At 44.4% G+C, this 17,463-nt stretch overlaps 1 protein-coding gene across 2 annotated transcripts in view; it reads right to left on the bottom strand.

The window, feature by feature from the left end:
* The window catches only part of CRYBG1 (crystallin beta-gamma domain containing 1), a 396,888-nt gene that overhangs the window by 153,524 nt on the left and 225,901 nt on the right, over positions 1 to 17,463 (bottom strand). The window lies entirely within an intron of this gene.

The following is a 17,463-nucleotide window of genomic DNA, read 5'->3' as shown; positions in this document are numbered from 1 at the left end:
TAAGTGAGGAAAACATAGCCGTATACCAACAATAAGTAGCAATTTTCATCTATAGGATGTAGCTTTTCCGGTAGGCTGTTGCAGTGGGGCGCCACGCCCTGCCCAATTTCTAAAGGGCAGAAAGCACCCTGCCCTCCGATGCCGCACCCTGCTAAAACAGCCTGTGAGTTCTGTACCCTCCAGCGGGCCACAGTGTCCCGCTGGTGGGGAAAACAGCAGTGCAGCGGTCACCGCCGGTGAATGAATGTCTGACGCATGCGTCTGGCATCCATTCAGTGACCGCAGCGCTTGGGGGCTGGCTTCATGTCCGTAAGTGCCGTGCACGTCCACAAGAGTGACGAAAAGGGGACGTGTCAGAAAAACACGCCCCCTTTTTCTTGGCCACGCCACCTTTTCGGGCGCAAAGTGCCCTTTCTTTAGGTCCGGCGCCATGCCCCGCACTGGACCTACAGTGAACACTAAAGAATGATGAAAAGGGAGCGCGTATTAAAGACACTCCCCCTTTTCTCGTGGCCGTGCCACCTTAGCCACACTCTAGAGTGCCCTTTTTGTAGGTCTGGTGTCAGTGAACACTATTGTGGTATAGACTTTGTCCCAACATACGTCTTCTGATATTATTTATTTAGCTTTTGTCACATGATCATTATGTACAACCAGCTCACAAAGCATCAACCCATTGTTTTAATGGACACCGACAATATAAATTCTCTAATGCAGACTTCCTCCATTTCAATTTTATGCTCTCGGCCTACAGTGCTGCCCTTTCCCTCTCTAAACACTTATTTCAAGAACCCCATTTCTCCCAGTCCACAAATCTCTGTAGTTTCTTTGACACTTTCAACTCCCTCCTCTGCTCCCCACCTCCTCTCCCATCCCCACTTTCTGCCCTTGACTTCACCACCTACTTCCCATCTAAAATTGAATACATCCATCAGGACATCACATCCCACCAGACCCTTATCCTATTCTTTTCTTTCCCAGCCTACCTCTCCCCATCTTCCCCATCCATTTTACCAACTCCTTTTGCCCAGTATCTGGAGATAAAGGCATGCACCTAATTCAGTCATCATCCCGTTCCACCTCCTCCCTTGAACCTATCCCCTCCTGCCTCTTTAGCGCACTCTCTCCCATTGCCTGTTCCAATCTTGCCATCTCTTCAATCTATCATTCTCATCAGGCACTGTACCATTTGCATTTAAGCATCTTATTGTCTCCCCAATTAAAACCACGACTGATACTATCTAACTACTGCCCAAACTCACTACTCTCCTTTGCCTCCAAAGTCCTTCAGCGGATTGTCTACAACTGCCTCACTGCCTTTCTTTCCTCCCACTCCCTGCTTGACCCATTTTAATCTGGCTTTTGTCCTCCCCACTTAACGGAAACTGGCCTCACTTAAGTTAGCAATGACTTTCTTACTGCCACTCCAAGGGTTAGGCACTAAGGGGGGAGAGTTAAGTTTAGGGTGTGGGGAGGGTTAGGTTTAGGGTGTGGGGAGTGGGAGGTTAGTTTTAAGCACTAAGCAGGGGAGAGATAGGCTTAGGGTGCAGTTTAGAGTGCGGGGAGGCGGAGGTTAGGTTTTGGCACTAGGGGGGTGGTTAGGTTTAGGCTCCGGGAAGGGAGGGTTAAGGGTAAGGAGAGGGTGAGGGCTAGGATACCTACCAAAAGATGTCGATATCCTAACCTTGACGGGATGCCGGCGTGAAGATTTTGATCGCCAGGATCCCGAGCGCAGGCATCCCTTACACAACCCGTTGTACAGCATCGTCAGTTTTAGAAGTCTATGTAGAGCCTGGCCCAACTCACCCATTGAAGTGCAGCCACCCTCCTCCTCCACAAAAGGTGAGTGCTCTGTGTATGGGCAGCGAGCAAGCGTGACACCCCATGCCTGCCTACACTTCCCTGGCCGGCATCTGTGCCCAGGGAGATGGGTAGGCGTATGTATGCTGTGTGGTAGTGATGTGTAAAAGTGTCTCCCCCTGCATTTGTGTGTGTTCCCTATGCCTGCAGTGCAGCACAGCAGGCCTTAGAGAAGTTATTAACTGCACTTGATATATACTGGGAGGATCAGTCAGCAGTATTATTGTTATTATTAATGTAGCACTGCCCATAGTACTGTCTGTGCTTAACCCCCTTTTTGCCCCAGCTGCTATCTACCCTTACCCCTTCCCTACCCTAACACCATCCTTGCCCCCCAGTCTTGCCCCAGCTGCTATCTACTCTTGCCCCCTCCCTACCCCCAGTGCTGCCTACCCCTAACCCCATCCTTGCCCCCCCAGTACTGCCCTAGCTTCTATCTACCTCCTCCCTACCCTCACAGTACTGTCCCCAGTACTGCCTGCCCCTAACCTCCTCCTTGCTCCAATGCTGCCCCAGCTTTCTACCCTTACCCCCTACACCTAGCACTGTCTTCCCCTATCTCCACCCTTGCCCCCAGCACTGTCCCAACTGCTGTCTTTACTTAGCCCCTTCCTGCCTCCAGCACTGCTTGCCCCTCTACTCTTACTTCTCCCTGCCTCTATCTCCAGCTCTACCCCAACTACTACTTGCCCATAACCCCCTCTATCCAAACTGCTACCTGCCCTCAGCTTTGTCCCATAATATGTGATGGAACCCAGAAACAGTGGAGTAGGACCAAGTGAGTGGTCCCTGGGTCACAGCCTGTGGAGGCATCAAAACAAATTGGATGTAGAGGGGAGGGGGAAAGTAGTAAAGAATAATGGGGGAGTGTCTGTAGCAGGACTCCAAAGACCAAGGGGCGATTGAGACCACCTGTCCCACAATATTTGGAATTTTGGGAGAGTTTTTTGTCTAGTATAAACATACCACTCATGATCTATGGTGTCATTGACCAGTGCCTGCCATTTAAAGATATTCGGTTGGTCTGGGGCACAACGCGAGCGGGCAATAACGGCTTTGGCCCAAAACATAAATGGAACTTTAAAGAATTCCCCTACCTCTAAGCCTGGGCTCAACAAATCCCGGTTCGCCAGGGCGACCAATATTTTAGACCTGGCGACCAAGTTTTACAAGAGCCAGATACAGTAAAAGTAAAGCTAATTGTTATTACAAAAAAAAAACAACGCACCTCCGGAGATGGTTACAGGAGTAGGCGAGGCATGCCTGTCACAGGAAGAGGTCTGTGTACCCGCAACATTCAGTGTTGCTCCGCCTCCTCCCTCCTGCAAGGCAGCGTTTGTGGTGAAGAAGTCACCAGAGCTGCCTCACCGTGTAGGGGGACAGACCGTCAGTTTCAAGGGCCATGTCGCCGCGCTGTGACTGCCCGCCAGATTGGATGGAGCCCACCCTGCCTGACTGTGTTGCTGCAGGACTGCGGTCCTCCGCCAGAGGCTGCAGGATGGTGCTGGGGCCGCCGCTGCTCCCTGGTCTCACACCCGCGGGATCAACTTTGACAGGGAGCCCATGCAGACCCAGTACAACGGGGATGAGGGCTCATACTTTTAAAGTAAGTGGCTGATAGCCCTCCTAGCTCAAACAGCGTGGGGTAGATACGCCTGCAACCCATACAGCTTGGGGCTTCTACAGTACATGCTGGTACTTGTAGTTCCCCTACAAGTTTCCTCAGCATGGTGCATTGACTATAAGGGGAAAGTCCCTATTGTTGTATGGGGGAGCCTAGCACCACTGCAAGTTTGCAGCTAGGTGAGTTGTGTTGCAGCTTAGGGTAGGGCATTATTATATTGGATACCCTGTGTGGTGGGTATTGGTATCAGTATAGGGTTCTGTATGTGTGCCGCCCATCAGTAACTGCCCCCCCATATATGTGCCACTTGCCAATAACTGCCCTCCCAGATGTATATGTGGTAGTCCCCAATAACTGCCCCTCTGTCCTGTCATCTGTCAATGGTGCTATGAATGGAGAGGCCTGGCCTCATTCAGGAGGAGGGGATTACAGGGACTTTCTGCCACCCACACCTTTGTATTGAGACCTGCCATACGACTAAGCCAAAGTGTAATTTCCATATATGCAAAGGACTCTGCAATGGTTATCGCATAAAGGAGATAGTCTTAGATGTGCTAGACCAGGGGTAGGCAATGTGAAGCACTGCAGCTGATCTGGGCTACACTTCCCCGCATGCCCTAGCAGCCAAATTGTTGCAGGACATGCTGATATGTATAGTTTCACAGCAGCCCTGTAGCTACTCAGTGCTAGATAGATCAACCTTTGAACCCGGTATGTGCTGTGTGCAGTGTTGTGAAAGGGCTTCACTGAATTTGGGGCATATTGTGTGGCATAACATGAACTGGGGACAGCTATGGGCATGTGATAGAATCTGATGACCATTGAAGAAGCATGTTTGGTGGTCTGGTGGCATGCAGAGAGATTACGGGGCATGTGTGGTGGCCTATACAAGTTTTCATATATTTTGGTCGCGGACGATGGTCTGGCTCCTAAACTTTTAAGCTGACTCCTAGATTTTACCCAAATTTGTCGAGCCCTGCTCTAAGCCAAATAGACACAACTTGGGATCTGCAGGTGGTAACTCTGGAAGAGAAGTTTGGATGTCTGACCAAACAAATACCCAAATTTGTGAATTATATGGTAGTCCCACAGTATATTCTAAAAGTTACAATCAAGGGCAGAACCTATCTGCTGCTTTTGACACTGTGAACCACCCTTTCATCCTGAAAATCCTTCACTCCCTCAGTCTGCATGATACTGTACTTTCCTGGTTGTCCTCCTACCTCAGTTCTCTGTCTCCTCTCATTATTCCACCTCTCCCCAACTTCCTCCACCAGTAGGATTCCCCCAAGGTACCTTTTTTGGACCTCTTCTATTCGACCCTTTATACATCCTTTTTAGGTGAGCTCATCAGCTCCTTTGGACTCCAATATCATCTCTATGCTGATGACACTCATATCTACCTCTTTTTCCCTTACCTTTCCCCCTCTGTCCTCACTTGTATCTCCAGCTGTCTCTCTGCTATTTTCCTCCTGGATATCCCAGTACATTCTTAAACATGCCTACGATTGAGCTGATAATCTTCCCACCTTCCGAATAATCTCAACTACTTCAATTTCATTATCTATTGACAACACCACCATCTCCTTTAGCCCGCAAGTGCGCTGTCATGGAGTCATCCTGGACTCTTCCCCTTTGCATCAAAACTTACAATCAGTAGCAATTCAAACTCCTCACACTCACTTGAAAAGCACTCACCCAATCCTCTATTATTTATATCTCTGACCTCTTCTCCGTTCACACTCCTGTCCGCCTACTTTGCTTCACAAATATACACGGCCTCTCCTCACAACTGATTACTTCTTACATTGCCCGTGCTGTTTCCTACCACTGGAACTCTCTCCCTCGCAGACTCTCTACAAAAGTTGAAACGTGCTCTCAAAGCCCACTAGCTCTCATCCTAAACCACTGCTCCTGACTCACTGTCTCTCCCCTCTGTGCCATCCTTGTCTGTCTGGCACTCCCCTTTAGACTGTTAGCTCTCATGAGCAGGGCCCTCTTCCATCATGTGCTTTGTCTTCCCTAATTTATACCATAATCTCCTCCCCAATTCCAACAACAGCACCAAACCTTTGGTTTGACCGTGCCGCTGCTCATTTGGGTATTACGACTGCTGCAGCAATGTTTAAAAACCTTGCCCATCACTTTTTCTAGTTTTGTTCATAATGCTTCTGTTTAAGTACTCTGTAAGGCACTGCAAATCTCTAGTGGCGCCATATAATCGCTATAATAAGCAAGAAAGTGCGTCTGTCTGTTTTTTTTATGCACAGCCAGAGTTTTGTACCTAGCTACATCAAATTTGGCAATGTGGCGTAGTTTGCCCAGGATTAGGTTTTTGCCTGTGTTAGAATTTCATCAGGGCCACACACTGTCATACAATTCCGTAAAACTGAGACACTCTTAAAATTACACAGGTTCTGGGGCAAAGAAGCTGGCTTCATACACACACTGTCACACTCTGGTAGGCTCATAAGTAGCTCAGCACTTGATACATTCACACTGTGGCAAACAGCATAATCAATCCACAATATTTGATCCTGACAAAGCTTAGCATATAGAGATTATAAACAGCAGGGGAGATTGATCTCAGCCACACAGTGCCACTGTGGATGGGCCCCCTTCTGTCCAGAAAAGGGACTTTAGTCCTAGTTTGGTGCTCAAACTTATCTTTATTTGCAACCTCAACTACCAGTACAAGATTGTTCAGGGACCACCAAAGAGGAGGGTAAAAAGATCATTTATAAAATATTTCACAATAAGGGACCCCTGGTACATCTGAGGCCCCCACCCACATGCTGAAAGACATTGCTGCAAGTAGCATAAAGCTGGGTACACACCTTTGCGAACCTCGGCTGATGGGGTTAAACGCTTCCTATCAGAGCAGTGTGTGTGCACCCAGCTTGACCTTCTGTGAGCCTCCTAAATACTGTGCTAGAAATAGCTCAATGTATACAGGCTTCTATGGGATCGGGAGGTTGGGCAGATAAATATTAAGCAGCACATAAAATGTGATCTCCTAATCCCCGCTGCAGGAGCGTTATAAGCTGTTTATCGGCTAACATTCCTGCATACACACCTATACAAATGTCACCCTATCACCTGATATCGGGCAGACGATTGTATAGGTGTGTACCCAGCTTAAGATTGGATACCTAGCTGAATGAACTGAATGCTTAATTATTTCCCTTATCCTGACTATTGTAAGGCTGTATTGATACTGGGATAAACAGCTATGGTTTATCATCATATAAATAAGAGAAATAAAATAAACCAGTATATAGGAAGAAAACTACAAGTAGTAGACTTGTACAACAAAAAAGTAGTCATATTCATAAGCATTCATTATGCACTATGACTAAGCTTGATGTGGTATGAGAAATTGGTGTGGGTGTGTCAGTCAGAGGAAGTGGAAAAGCCAATCTGAAACATTTCATATTTTAGTTTAAAGATACAGTAGTGCTCTAATTTGTAGACCACATAGGTTTAAATAGGACACAGTCAATATACACATTGTCCCAAGGGCAAATATCAAAAAGTAAAGAACATTCTGTGAATATTTTTTAGAAATGAGACAAAACATATAATTTACAATCTGCAAAAAAATGTGGTTCTACGCATCATCTTTATTTGGGCAAGTGTGGTTATTCCTCCACGGTGCACCCCCCATCCAGGTCTTCAGAAACACCCCCATGAAATGCATCTGCCCCTTCATTTACAGCACACAGAACGATATGGCAGCCAAATCGTACCAATCCGTCAGAACGGCTGATTTATCGCACCGTGTATGGGCCGCTTAAGAAACTGAACAGAAATCTGCGAGTCTGTCGGTACCGCAAGTGCTGCATACAGCCACACTTACTTGTGACTATTTGAATTGACCCCATGAACTGTCTTTATTATACTATTTAAAGTGATCCTAGAAAAATACTGTCACACAACAACAAGGTACAGAATATGTCCCATTGCAAGCATTGGGATGAGGTTGGCTTTATCACAAGTCTGACATCAGGATTATTCAAATACTTTTTAGGGGGTCAAAAGAAAAGCTGTGCGTCACCCCATATGAGAGAGGAACATATACCTAAACACACCTATATAACTGCCAGATAATTTAAATAAGTCGGCCCCACTAACATTGTTAAAATTAATAGGCAATGTATAAGTCATCACCATGTTAGTTGTGCCCATTGTAGAACACTCACTGCCTAAAGATTACAAAAAGGAGAGAGTTTAAAAGCTGCAATATGTATCAAAATGTTCTACAGTGCACTCTTAAAAGAGGGTATTCCTTACTACTTCCTAGTGGTGGGATTTTGGTATCCATCTACTACAGTGGCATAATGTTCATTCTCCACTTTGTAATGCAAGCAGCTTTGTCTAGTCTGTGCATAAAATTGAGAAGCCCGGTCTCATGGTTAATTTGCTATGTGGGTGTAGTTTTCCTACAAATCCCTAAAATAGAATGTTTGGCACATTTGATTTCAAGCCACAACCTCGAAAACAGGACTTTGGGGGAAGAATTTTCTAAGACATTCCAGCAACAACCTCTATGATCTATCAACCATTAGAATCTTTCCAGACAACTTGAAGAAATTATGCATAAATAAGCTGATGCAGAATGATTACTACACCAGTTTATGTAGTATATATCGCGTGATTTTGCTCTGCTCATGTACAGAAAATGTAAACCAGACTCACGCAATTCTGCCACTTACGCCCCACCTGCTGATTCTTAATCTAAAGGCACAGTCTTGATTTTTTTTAAATCATTGTGTTTTCACTGAAAGTGGTAGTAATGTTACAAGAAAAATGTATATCTACTGTAAGGCATCATACACATGGCTGCCAATAATGTACTAATAAGACATCCACGGAATGTCAAACTGTGTGTATATCCAATGCACTGCCAACATTTAAAAAAAAAAAATATATATATATTTTAATATGATCAATCAGCGCCGTCTGTAAGGGTGCTCATGCACCCCATGATTCAGAGGGAATGCCATCCATTGATTTGTGCCCCCTTCCTGCACCCACAGCTGTGTTGGGAAGTGTGAGGGCAAATGAGCCCTGGACTAATGGTGCATATACACGGTCAGATTTTTCTTCAGATCTGAACGATCACGATTTAAAAAATCGTTCATATCTGAAGGGAAATCTGACATATCTGTAAGATGAACGATTTGAACGATGCGCGTTCCCGATGGTCAGGTAACGATATCTGACATCTGATGTGTTTGCAGGCAGATTTGGACGATTCCATTCATTTTAATGCAGTCAAAAATCGTTCAAATCTTTGGTAAAATCGTTCAATCGTTCATCTGACAGATCTGACCGTGTGTATGCTCCATTACTTATATTCCTTCTGTTAGAGGAGATCAGCTCCCTGTCCTGATTGGCTCAGCTTTCCCCCACAATCTTCAGTGCGTGACTGTACACAGTAATTATCTGCTGATTAGATGTGTGCAATGGAATTAATCTTAATATGTGTGCGTAGGTACTGGTATTAATATTAATCTGTGGTAGTATTAAAATTATGTCAGAGTGCAGTCCAAAGTATTCATAATCGAGGCATAGACAATGTTATTAACAGTCAGTCAGTGTCACAACATTTATTTTCATTTTAAATTAATATACCTCTGCTATATACTAAAGTTACCTTGCAGGGAATGCAGCAGTCATAATCGCTGTCTCTGTGAGTTACATCCTGGGGGGGGGGGGGTATAGGAAGATCTCTCACATTCGTGAAAGACTTCTCTTGAGATCTGACACTCTGCATGTATTATTTGAAAAATGGGCTTGATAAATAGGCCCCATAGTTTTTAAATAATGTATGTGTGTGTGTGTGTGTGTGTATATATATATATATATATACATATTATATTATATTCCCTCCAGTGGGGGCAGCCACACACAGTGAGCACCTCCACTGCCCATGGCGCCTCGCAGTGGCCAGCGCAATCTCTAGCCAGGATTGGCCCTGGCAGGCAGAGCGCTCATGATAAAGGCACTGGGGAGAACACTAATGAAATAATGTGTGTGTATTGTATTGGTATTCGGACCGCCATCACCAACTGTGTAGTATAAAAAAAAAAAAAAATCTGTTTGCAACATGAATGTATCCTCCACCAGGCACCTGCTTAGGAAATGTTTGCAGGCTGACAACTGCAGGGTTCTCAAATACGAACGAGTTACAATAGGGACACATTGCAGTGTTTCTGTACAGAGACCCTGGTTATACAGTAATCAAGTTTTTCTTTTAGCAAAGACACCACATGCCCCCTAGCGGACAGATTTATTTACAGCAATTCTAATCACAGACTAATCAAGACTTTCATTGGAATGTTATTTGTACCTGTAACTACATCCAATACAAGAATACAGGGGATTCACGGTTTTCTGATAACGCAAAAACAAATCTTAACAAACCGGGTTGTTTTCCTTGTTAAAGAAAAAAAGTGTTTAGTTTCTGTTAAAGTGGCGCCAACATATACAGCAGGATTAGCGCAATTCTCACCTTCTACCAGCAATACAGAGGCTGCGGCAGGTACAGGTGTGCAGGGAGCGCCGCTGGAGAGGGAGGAGGAATAGAAGCGCTGTGGAAATGTGGCGCCTACAATAGGTTATGTCTCACACGGCTGCAGCTGCGACACATTATTCTCCCGCCCTACCACAGACACAACCCGCGTACTCACATGAACGGACAGGTAGGAACTGAGGTCGGAACACCTGACCGAGGAGGACTCAGCTAGACCGGGACACAGGGCACAGCACACCGCTCCTGGCACCTCACTGACTGATCATGTCCACAGCCTGGGAGGAGCTGAGCACCTGGCTGCTGCTCATGTCAGTGATCTGTATGAGGTCAGGCAGGCAGGGGACCGGCGCTCTCCCAGGCCGCTGTGGTCAGAGAACGGACTAGCAGTGCTCCTACCTCTTCCTGCTATGTACTTACCCCTTACATTTGTCTTTCTCAACATTGCTGCACCAATGAGGGCTGAGTCAAACCGGAAAAACGTCTTTATTAAATAATGGTTGCAGGTTTCAAACCTGAGATTGCTATATTTTTGCTGGTATTGTGTAATATAAAATATACTCTGGGTGTGAATGGTCATTTCATAGAGCTGTAAGATCAATGCTGCTCTAATCTATACGAGACAACTTCAGTATGTGTTCACCTTGCCGGGATATTGATAGCTATAATGTCGACATGTTCACAATGTCGACATGTGAAATAGAGATGTGCGCAGAACCAATGTTTTGGACCTGAAATGATGTAACTTGGACATGTTTTTGTGCCTATAGTATTATTAACATTGATAACATTTATTTCAAGTAAATTTTGACCACCTCACAGCACCTGAAATCCGTTAAATGCATTCCAAAACAGACGAGATCCAGTTTTTAGATCAGAGTTCCGAACTTGGTGAGAAGGTTCAAGTCAGGACTCGGTTCGACTCAGAACCCCAAAGTTCACGTGTGTTTGGGTTTCGGCAAAACCAAAACACTCTTCTCCTTATGTGAAATGCTGACATTCTGCATGAACCGGCAGCGCAGGGTCAGGGACGGCCTGACAGGGCCTTAGCCTGGGGCACAGCCACAGTCACACTACCTGTGCTTTACCAGGCTGGAGCCGTGGGCCCAGCAGCAGTCATCTAGCCAACCCTTGAAAAAGAACGTACCACAGCCGTCTTGTGTTGGGACCCTGACCACATGCCACGCAACCCACATACTTGCCTACTTTTCGTTTTTCCTCTTTAGGAGAAGCCCAGAGAGGAGATGCAGCTGACCACTTAACGGGCAGGGCCTGGCATTTGCATCATTTTAACCCCGTACCCTCACTATGGAGCCGCAATTCCTGGTATGTTATCTCCCCATCCAGATGACATAACACCTCTCTCAGGTGTTACAACTAACCTCCAGCACCAATGTATCATGCGGGGAATCACCCTAACCCATCAGCCAGTTCTACATAGGTGCTCCTGCCCTAGAACTATGCTCTTCAATATCGTTTTTTTTCTAGTGTTGTTTAAACTCCGGTGTTCGGTTTCCTTGACAGCAGCACATCCTTACCCGCATTTCCATCCACAGTGTTTCCAGGCTAAGCACTCTGTTGCTTTTACAGTGGACACCAACTACACTGGCCGCGACCTGGGCCTACACTGAGTAAAGTCTATATCCTCTTGCAGGGATTTCTGGTTTAGTCCGGTGGGGGTCTAGACTCAGTGCCAGGATATTTGGTTGTGCCAAATCCACCTGTTTGCATTTGTCTGCTGTGTGTGTACACTATTACCCTTGCTGGTTTTTTTTTGAGCGCCAGGGTAATATACTCTGTGTATCTCATTGCATGCTATGCGCTGTTCCCACAGTGCCAACACATCCGTGCCTCTCATTGTATGCTAAATGCTGTTCCCACAGTGCCAGCACATACGTGTATCTAATTACACGCTATTCGCTGTGCAAACAGTGACATCTGTATTCCTCATTGCATGCTACACGTTACCACAGTGCCAACATATCCGTGCCTCTCATTGCGCTCTACATGCTGGTCCCACAGTGCCAGCACATATGTTTATCTCGTTACATGCTACGTGCTGTCCAATGCTACCAAAATGCCACACTTTGGTTACTCCGCTGTACCTTCTTGTGCCTTCTGTGGTGAACACTTCAGGGTATTCTGTGGTTACCACCACTGGATATGTTGGACATATGACCGTGTGTTGGGCATGGAGATGTATGTGTTGGGCATAACTCTACATGATTGGCAATATATCAGTCCAATGTGCAAAGTATTTACCTTTTTGCTATACTGTGTGCTGCATGTTAAATATTCATTTAGGTTTTCCCTGTTTTTTATTCAGTAGGTATTTTCTTTTTACAAATTGTATGCAAGCTACGAATACACTTATACATGTATATCAGCGATTTTCAATCACTGTGCCGTGGCACACTAGTGTGCTGCAAGCGGTTGTCAAGTGTGCCGCGGCGCGCAGCTCAGCACACTTGTACTGTAGAGTATTTTATTCCTGAGGAGACCAGTGTAGTGATTTTTTTTTCCTGTGGAGGCCAATGCAGTGTGTTTTATTGCTGTGGGAGCCAGTGTGTATTTTTTCATTGGTCACGCACGCTGCATCGCCGGATGGTGTGCCATGGCAATTTTAAATTCTTGTGTAGTGTGCCTCGAGTTGAAAAAGGTTGAAAATCACTGGTGTATATTGTCCTTTGCGTTATCAAACATGTCAAGTATTACATTCCCAAACCACACCCCCCCTTCCCCAATAGTACAACTGAAACCTCAATGTGCTGGGAGACATTGGATGGTCTGAATCTACTGAGCATACTAACATATACATATTGCAGTCTCCACATTGTGACTCGTCGTCGTCGGTATAATCAGTGTCTGATTGACACGGGGGCATCTGGAGATCTCCTATATGGCTGATATCCCGAGACCATAGCATCGAGGGGCATATCCAGTCGACATTGACAGAATGTCAACATTGTCATAATATCAATATTTCTGTTAGGGTTAGCATTAGGGTTTGGCACAGAATTAGACTACAAGCACACTGTTATCATTTCAAAAATGTTGACATTACATCAGTGTTGAGATGGGTAATTCCAGCACTCTGCGTTAGTAAGGAGAAGCAATGTTTCCTCATGGAGCTTGCCAGAGAAGACTAACCCAATCCGCATCGGGTCGAGGAGGTGTGTACCCAACTTTACACTGCAGCGGAAGCATGCAGATATGTGGGTATTTGTGCAGTCATTACCTGCATTATGGAATATATGAATGCACCTTGTTGAGTTTCGAGTCTAAATGGGTGTTTTGTAGAGGTTAAATTACATAATTTAAAAGATAAAAACAGGCATGTGTAACATTTACTGTAAACAAATGACACGCCTTAAGTGATAGGATAGTTTAGCGTGCACAAAATTTCAGTTTAGGTGGTCAACCTAAAGAGCTGGGTACAAACCTTACAGATATATCTGCAGATGATGGTTGTTCATACACACTGTACAACCATCATCTGGCCATAGGCCAGGGGGGCGTGCTGTGCCCCCCTCCCCACAGCCTCTGCTGCAAATGTATGGGTGGTCGGCTGATATATTGGGCATCGGCTGTGCAGCACAGCCAATGCAATATGCCTGTGAACGATGTCGTTCAGACATATCACTGGTACACACTGGCACAATGGGCACGCAAGATATATTGGCCGATCAATTGATTGGCCAATAAATGTGCCAGTGTTTACCCAGCATAAGATCATGTACTGTAGAAGAGTAGGGTGGTTTCATATTTGCTAACCAAAGCCAAGATGTAGATAAGACAATTTATTAATTCATGTATCCATTCTTAATGTATACGTGACATCTGCAAAAAGCCTAGAGTGTGGATGTGTGCCTGATAATATAAAATCACTTTCCCTAATTTCTCCTTTGGAATTCTTCTTGTTCCCATAATAACAGGTAATTCTGTGCAGAAATGGTGTAAAGGAGAATGGACTGTAACATTGGTACAATGGTTAGCTGTCTTTAAAAAAATTAAAATCTGAGCAAAACTGTTGCTATTTTCACATCACAGTATGCGTTCTTTATATGTCTTTCCTTAATATTCTACTCATAGCAAATTAATATTTTGGTCAGAAGACAGGACAAGCATGAGTTATCCATCTCAGAGTTCAGTCACATGACGTATTTATGCCCTGGTGGGTGCACACCACCTTTATTATGGATGCTTTTACATTAGACATTACCAGTAACAGGTTAAACTGATGTTTCCTTAACGGTTATACTGTGTTCCAACTCAGCTTATACCATTAACTTTGAGTGACCTTTTCGAGCCCTGACTCCTGTTTCATCGGTTCTCACCATTACCCACTGATATTGTACTTAAATTACTGACCTGGATTCTAAACAAAGTTTGGTTGCTATTTTGTTTGTCTGTTGTCTATACTTTAAAATATAAATTACTCCATGCCGCAGTGAGGGGGCAACAGAGTACAGGTGAGCATATCTAGTGCTAAATGAATAGGGGATGCTCTAGAGGAAAACAAGTCACCTGGGATATTGGTGTTTTGACAAGCTGAGATTACAGTATTTTATTTTAGTGGAGTCACATAGAAGTGACCCATTAATAGTTAAAATATTTCATGATCTATTAATGATTATCTGTATTAATCAGTATTTCAGTATCCTGCGTAAGAAAAAAGTCTATTTGATATGTTAAATAAAAACAGCAAGATTAGGCCATTAAATCAAGTAGTAGGACTGAAAGGGTTTATCCCTAACCAGTGAGCCATGGTGGGGGTTGTAATGACAATTGTTAACAGTGATGAACAATATTGACATTATGAGCCTCAGTTGGCAGGGAATGGGTATGAATAGCCGCCGGTTCATATCCCGACACCGTCAGCATGAAAGGAGAAGATCCCAATAGGGTAGGTAAGTAGCCTATCCCTACCCCTCTCCCCACCCCCTAACCTTCCCTTAGTGGTGCCTAACCGTAACTTCCCCCCGGGGCTGCCTAACCCCCCCCTTAATGCACCCTAAACCTAACCCTCCCAGGAGGGTGCCTAACCCTGACCACCATCGGGGGTGCCAAATGCTTAAAAAAAATAAAAACACTATGGTCCCTAAACCTAACCCTCCAACACCCCCCCCTTGCCAGCTGCCGCTAAGAGTGCTTACCTTGTTCGGTCTGGTGTTCTGACGTCAGGATTAAGAAATGTCGGTATTTCGACACCTATCTTGACTCCCTTGTCGGGATTCGGGTGCCGGCGTTGAGACCGGCGGTGTCATAACTACATCCCGTTGGCAGTAATAGTACCAGTAATACAATGTTAAATAAACAAGGGTTATAGAAGGTGGGCAGGTGTGTAGATACATGATCATCATTGTAAAAGTGGCATTGGAAGATGACCAGGTGGGAAATGTAAAGATGGAAACAATCTATGAGGGGTGTGGTCTAGGAATTCACATTAATTAAAATATAAAGATTTAATTTATTATCAGGAAATAGTTACATGTCTGCCCCGTAACAGATATATTCAGTCAGGTGCATAAATATTGGGACATTGACAGAATTTTCATATTTTGGCCTCTATTTACCACCACAATGGCTTTGAATTGAAGCAAATAAGATGTGCTTTAACTGCAGACTTTCAGATTTAATTTGAGGGTAATTACATCCAAATCAGGTGAACGGTGTAGGAATTACGACAGTTTCTATATGTGCCTCCCCACTTTTTAAGGGGCCAAAAGTAATGGGACTATCAACTCAAAAGCTATTTCATGGAGAGGTGTGGGCTATTCCCTCATTATTTCATTATCAATTAAGCAGGTAAAAGGTCTGGAGTTGATTCTAGGTGTGACATTTGCATTTGGAATCAGTTGCTGTCGAGTCTCAATATGAGATCCAAAGAACTGTCACTATTAGTGAAGCAAGCCATCATTAGGCTGAAAAATCAAAACAAACCCATCAGAGAGATAGCAAAAACATTAGGTGTGGCCAAATCAACTGTTTGGAACATTCTTAAAAAGAAAGAATGCACCGGAGAGCTCAGCAACACCAAAAGACCCGGAAGACCACGGAAAACGACTGTGGTGGATGACAGAAGAATTATTTCCCTGGTGAAGAAAAACCCCTTCACAACAGTTGGCCAGATCAAGAACACTCTCCAGGTGGTAGGTGTATATGTGTCAAAGTCAACAATCAAGAGAAGACTTCACAAGAGTGAATATAGAGGGTTCACCACAAGATGTAAACCATTGGTGAGCCACAAAAACAAGAAGACCAGATTAGAGTTTTCCAAACAACATCTAACAAAGCCATTACAGTTCTGGAACAACATCCTATGGACAGATGAGACAAAGATCAACTTGTACTAGAGTGATGGGAAGAGAAGAGTATGGAGAAGGAAAGGAACTGCTCATGATCCAAAACATACCACCTCATCAGTGAAGCATGGTGGTGGTAGTGTCATGGCGTGGGCATGTATGGCTGCCAATGGAACTGGTTCCCATGTATTTATTGATGATGTGACTGCTGACAAAAGCAGCAGAATGAAGTGTATGGGGCAATATATGCTCATATTCATTCAAATGCTTCAGAACTCATTGGACGGCGCTTCACAGTGCAGATGGACAATGGCCCAAAGCATACTGCAAAAGCAACCAAAGAGTTTTTTAACGCTAAAAAATGGAATGTTATGCAATGGCCAAGTCAATCCCCTGACCTGAATCCGATTGAGCATGCATTTCACTTGATGAAGACAAAACTGAAGGGAAAATGCCCCAAGAACAAGCAGGAACTGAAGACATTTGCAGTAGAGGCCTGGCAGAGCATCACCAGGGATGAAACCCAGCGTCTGGTGATGTCTATGCGTTCCAGACTTCAGGCTGTAATTGCCTGCAAAGGATTTGCAACAAAGTATTTAAAAAGTGAAAGTTAGATTTAGGATTGTTTATTTGTCCCATTACTTTTGGCCCCTTTAAAAAGTGGGAGGCACATATAGAAACCGTTGTAATTCCTACACCATTCACCTGATTTGGATGTAAATATGAAAATTCTGTCAATGTCCCAATATTTATGCACCTGACTATGTATGTGTGTGTGTGTATATATATATATATATATATATATATATATATATATATATATATATATATATATTAAAGAACTTTGTGTCTGTCTGATTGTTCCAAGTTGGCACTAAAATTACTGAACCAATTTTCATCACTTTGTAGTGGAAACTACTAGAAATTTGCACTTTTGTTTCATTTAGATCCGTCAAGTTAATGCTGAGCAATAACAAAAAAACAAAATGCATTGACATTGGGTGAACGCAGGCGTGCCAGTGCGTTGGGACGGCGTTGCAGGGGCGTGCATAAATTAGTAATTGCAATACCATATGCATCCTGAGGCCTCATCATACACTGAAATTAGCATTTCCTGAGTGAGGACTGACCTGCCTTAA

Source organism: Taudactylus pleione, unplaced genomic scaffold (assembly GCF_031769625.1).
Source record: "Taudactylus pleione unplaced genomic scaffold, aTauple2 ptg000046l, whole genome shotgun sequence".
Classification (NCBI taxonomy): domain Eukaryota; kingdom Metazoa; phylum Chordata; class Amphibia; order Anura; family Myobatrachidae; genus Taudactylus; species Taudactylus pleione.
Note: the sequence above shows the minus strand (reverse complement) of the source record. Positions and strands in the feature narration are given on the sequence as shown.